Source organism: Lactuca virosa, chromosome 9 (genome assembly GCF_052849685.1).
Source record: "Lactuca virosa cultivar CGN04683 chromosome 9, Lactuca_virosa_CGN04683_v6, whole genome shotgun sequence".
Classification (NCBI taxonomy): Eukaryota; Viridiplantae; Streptophyta; class Magnoliopsida; order Asterales; family Asteraceae; genus Lactuca; species Lactuca virosa.
Window position 1 is genome coordinate 1685605 of NC_136434.1, and position 5823 is coordinate 1691427.

Below are 5823 nucleotides of genomic sequence, written 5' to 3' on the forward strand. Positions count from 1 at the left end.
ACTTTTCATATACAACAGAAAATATAGGATTTTCTGGAAACAGTTTACATATTTAAGAAACAGAAAACATTCTTACAAAACATAAATACTTATGCACTCACTCAACTTTATGTTGATACTCTCTTTTCAAATTACTTGTATTCTCAGGGAAACCGTAGACTGGTACACCCGAGCTTTTGAAGATGGAGCAGTTTATGTTTTGTCTTTATCTTTTGTATAACTTTTTGGTTTCAGTATACAATTTGAAACACATGTAAATATTAATACTTTTTAATACAATGGTTGTTTGTACTATGATTACTATATTACGTGTGTTGTGATACTACAAATGAAGTCCTCCATCCCCGGACGTTTCCGCCGTCTGGTTTGGGGGTGTGATACTTTGTAACTCATTTTGAAGAAATGAAAAGGAATTATGTGAAAAATTATGTGTTTTATGCTTAATTATTAGGATTTAATTAATTAAGAATAAAAATGAGCGTCAAAAATAAATATTAGATAAAGCCGATATCTATTAAGAAAGTTGTAGTGGTCGTGAGAAGGATTACGGATATATACAGAATACCAAAATCCGAGTTATAACGAAGAAGTTATGACCTGTCAAAGTTTCGCGACAAAACCGGCACGGTGCCGAATGCCGTAAAAAGTGAGTTTTTGATAAACTACTTTTTAGCCTTAGTGATCTAAACGAAAGTCGTAGTGTTCGTTAAACCGAGAGTAGGTATAAAAAGAACGCCCAAATCTGACTTCGTATGAGGAAGTTATGATTTTTCGAAGTTTCAGCTTAGTAGTAGACAGCTAAAAACTCGAATTTTAGATCGAGTGATTTTTAGCCGACACGACCTAAACGAGAATCGAAGGTCTCGTCAATAGTAGCACAACAGTAAAAAGACAGGTGAAAACGGACGTCGGATGAAGAAGTTATGAATTTTTAACGGATTTCCTGTCCCGGTCTGTTAAAAATAATAATATAAAAATTAAATTCAAAATTAGCCGACGAAGTCTAAACGAAAGTTGTAGAGCGTAATTTTACCTACGCGTGCATATAAAGAACGTCAAAAACAGAGCTCGTATGCGAAAGTTATGGATTTTAGAAGTTTTGGCGTGAAAATCGAGAAAAATCCCCAAAACCGAGAAATCTCGCATAGGTGGACTTCGGCCACGTGTCCTCGCCTCGCATCCGACGCGTGTCCGAAATATTGTTGAGTCGTCCGAACCGGAGAGCTAATCCGAAGTGGTCCAATGAAGCTGCGACGCGTGCCCCTTTCCTCGTGCATCCGAGCTTGCATGGTGCCACGGACCCCCCCCCCCCACCTCATCGGACCAGGACTTCGGTCCAATCAGAATATGCCACCGAGCCCCTCGCATGCGCAGCCACATGCAAGCCACCTGCGAGCCTTTGAATCTGCTGACGCGTGGAGGCTTCTCAGCCCTTGGATCAGCAGCCTCGACCCCTATAAATAGGAGGGTGCGAGACCTCCCGGGTATATTTTGGAAACTTGTCACTTTTAGCCCCTAAACCCATATTTCTTTCATTCCAACTTCCCCCAAAGCCCCGGTATCAATTATAATCCCCGGAATACGCCACGAAGTGCCCGAGAAGCCCGAAAAATTTATCTTTTCGGTTTCGAAGCCCGGTTTCTGAATAAAACTCCCGGTTTTATTAGAAACGATCGTTTTCGGAAACGAATTGCTGCCCGATTATCATCAAATCATGTGAGTGTGTAGTCACTTTCATCTTACACCTAGATATGAAGTATTTTCTATAAAATACGTGCTATGTGTAATTATATTAAGTGTTTAATTGAGGTGACTGTTGAACAGATGTTTTATATAAGTTTTAAACTGTATATGTATTTTATCTACAAATATGTTGGGTAGAACATGGGTAGACGAAATAGTCGATGTGTGTTAAAATGGTGGCAGGCCTCGATGTTGTTGTTGTTGTTGTTGTTGTCGTCTAACGGAGTATAGATGACGACCACAGACCTTTCTAGACAGTCCAGTGGCACACTAGCAGGTTCGGAACTTGTAGGTGTTGATGAACTAAATGTTCATTGGCGTACTCCATCCCCCTCATGGTTGCCTTTAGGACATGTATGGCTGAGGAGACCCCTTAGTAGTAGTGTCCATCCCGGTGATATTCCTTAGGCTAGGTCCCTTGTGATAGGTGTTTAGGGACGTAAAGTGAGGACAACGGGAATGGGTAATCAGGGTTATTGTTGATTGGTGAACTTAATAAGTTTATTATTATTGTGGGTTGAAAACCCTATATGCTCACCAGGCTCCCAAGCCTGACCCACTCAGCTTTTTATGTTACAAGTAGTGGACCCCGAGCATAGTCGGAGGATGATGAGAGATTTTTGGATTATAGGCCAGTAGTTGTAAATAACTGTTGAAAGGCTTATAATGTCTTGTTTATGCTTTTGATCTGTATCGGAACATGACATCCCGAGGTTTTGATATGAAATGAAACTATACATTTCTTAAAGAAGGTTTTGATAAACTTTTATCATGTTTTGTTTTGGGGTCCAATTCCGCAACATCTTTTAAAAAGATTTCTCTGATTTTATTTTAAAAAACATAAATTAAATCGGTCTTTTCTGGCCGAGAAATTAGGGGATGTCACATATATCATGTGGTTTGATATACTTAGTTCACTATAAACAATGCTCTGATACCAATCTGTCACACCCCCAAACCTGAACGGCGGAAACGTTCGGGGGCGGAGGACGTCATGTGTAGTATCATAACAATTGAATAGTAAAGAAAGTAAAAACAACCATCATATACATAATAGAAAAGTTACATCATTGTAAGCATTACATGTTTCCAAAAGTCTATTACAATATGATGTTCAAAAGTTTTGCTTAACGTCTTAGCGTCAAATCTTCAAAAGTTGTTGCTAACCTGGTTTTACTGATTTCCTGAGAATATAAGTTATTTGAGAAAAAGTGTCAAAATTTAAGTTGGTGAGTTCATAAGCATTTGTATGAATAAATTTATGCCATTCAATGAGATGAAATCACTTTTGTGTCTAGAAAATCCAATATTTTCTATAAAATGAGTTGTAATTCGTTTGTTTGTAAAATGAGAGTGTTTAACCCGGAAAATCCTATATTTTCCATAAAGCTGATTTGTAAACTGTTTATCTGTAAAGTAATCGTATCTATCCCGAAAAATCCTATATTTTCCGTGAAGCTGATTTGTAAACTGAACTGTAGTATTATATTGTTCCAAGACCGAAAGTACAAGTATAAATGCCATACTTAATTTAATAACATGTAGTTTTATTCGTGAATAAAACCGTTTGAAGAGTTGGGTATTTACATAAAATAAACGTATTATCGATTTTACGTCAAAATAACGTATTGTCGTTTATCATATGAGTTTTCATAATCGTGCTATTAATGAATTGCTTGCCTTGACGTTCTTCAGGCGTCAAAATGATATGGCGTTTGTCACCCACAACCTGTCGGTCGTGCTGTAGTTAACAGCCAGGGTACAGGATCGTCAGTCCCGTATAGATCTATACACAAGTATCACGCTCTCCGAGAGGAGACTCTGGTTATAAAACAGGACTTCGATGGATACGTTTGGTAGGTACGATGAAGACGAATGACTCACAAATTTCCAATGAGATACGTATTTTGTTAATGAAAGTATTCATACATGAAATTGTTACTCCTTTCGTTATGTTTATAATATATAAAAATAATCGTATTTTTATATAATCGTTTCCTTGCCCTGAAAGGGTACATTGATGTAAATTTTCCTCAAACAATACTTAACATAGTTTAAAAGATATTATTCCGTTGAAAATGATAACTGTTTCGTTTGAACGTGTTTTGCATGTAACCGTTTGTAAATTTGGTAATAATGTTGTTCCGCATGTTTGCTATTTAACATAATAAAATATAAAACAATAATTTATATATTAACACAAGTTTCTTGTGTTTTAATTGTATTCTCCCCTAAAACACAGAAAAAGTTATAAAAATGTAGGGGTATGAACTCACCTTGCGTGTGATAACGGTTTTGTTAACGGGATTGAAACGGAGACTTCGATTTAGAACACGTAAAGATAGCCGTATCCTAATGTTTAAACACATTTTAATGTGTGAATATTTGATAACAATCGTAAGAGGTGATGAAAAATACATGGATTCTAATGGAAGCTTACCAAAATTTATACTTGTAAGGAAGAAGAAAAATGTCTCCTGGAGTATATTAGACCTTGTAAATGAAAGGAAATGTGTTGATACTTTGAGAGATAACTGAGAGTTTTTTGTTTACAGGTTATAAGAATGAGAATTGAACGTAAGTTATGACTTATATATGAAGGAAGGGATAAGAGGTTGAGTTGACGTTTGCATTGGTAAATGGAATTATCATCTAGGGAAGCAGAATTAGGATAAGATATTAGATATTTAAGGGTGTTTAGGGATGAACATATATATTAAAGGTGGTTTTCGAATCTAATAACTCCTAAGGAATCAGTTTTCGCCCCATAAGGTCCACAAGGAAGGGGTTTACGCTTCATAATGGGCCCCTAAATGAGTTTTCGCCCTAAATGGGCCTAAGGGCAAAGATTTTTCATTCCTAAGGTCAAAGGGGAAAGGTGTTTTCGTATTTAAGGTCAATGGTGAAAAGGGTTTACGCCCAAGGTCTTCTAGAAGGGGGGGGGGGGTTCGGATTTGGCATTCAATAATGTGGTGTTTTCGGATTTGGTCAAAGAAAACACCACTTGGAACATTTCCAAGTCGTAAACTCTATATTCATTTAATTACTTTGGGCGAAAACACGTATATGAGGTTTATTTGTGATTTAAACCCTTAGTCTTTCAACTTATGTTTATTTATAACACCCTAATTTAGCTTAGGTTTAAATAAACATGCACTCTTGGCATTTAAAGTTAATTTAATAACTAGTTAGGTTGTGAATTTACTTGTACAAGCTTGTAGTCTACACTTTCATTAATTCAAAACAATGGGTTGTTACAAATTCTTTGTAAAGAATCCCCGGAAGGCTTTGAGAAGTGGAAGGTAGGAAAGATTTACAAAGACGGATGGTATGTGGTTTTTCAGGCTAGAGAAAGAAGTAATGCATAATTTCGCAAGACCTATTTCTACCTTCCAGATAAACATCTATACAGTACTTCCTGTGTTGAGTTCATTTTGGATCTGGTCACCAAATTCAAGGGCAATAGCAAAGGGGATGTAAAGTGCTTCTAGCAAGGATCAAGGGCTATCCTTGTAAACCTATTGTGAAATTTTGTTCTAATTTCATTAATTACTTCACTAACAACACCACGGCTTCTCATACACTTTGGTTGATATCCACTTAGTCGATTTTTTTACCAAAACAATTATCATATTATCCTAAGTTGGGATCCTCCCCAGTAAATGTCTAAGGTTCAGAACATTTTCATGTTATCTTATGAAGTTGGAATTTTCCCCAGTTATTATCTAAAGTTGGGATTTTCCCCAGTTGTTATCTGAAGTTGGGATTTTCCCCAGTTATTATCTAAAGTTGGGATTTTCCCCAATAATTATCTAAAGTTAGATAATCCCTAATATTTCTTAAGTTGGGATATTCCCGAATATTTTTTAAATTGGGATCTTCTCTAGTATTTCTTAAGTTGGGATCTTCTCCAAGATTTCTTAAGTTGGGATCTTCTCAAAGATTTTGTTAAGTTGGGATCTTCGCTAGTATTTCTTGAGTTGGGATCTTCTCCAAGATTTCTTATGTTGAGATCTTTCCCAATATTTCTTAAGTGGGATATTCTCCTAGATGTCTTAAGTTGGGATTCTCCCCAGTAAA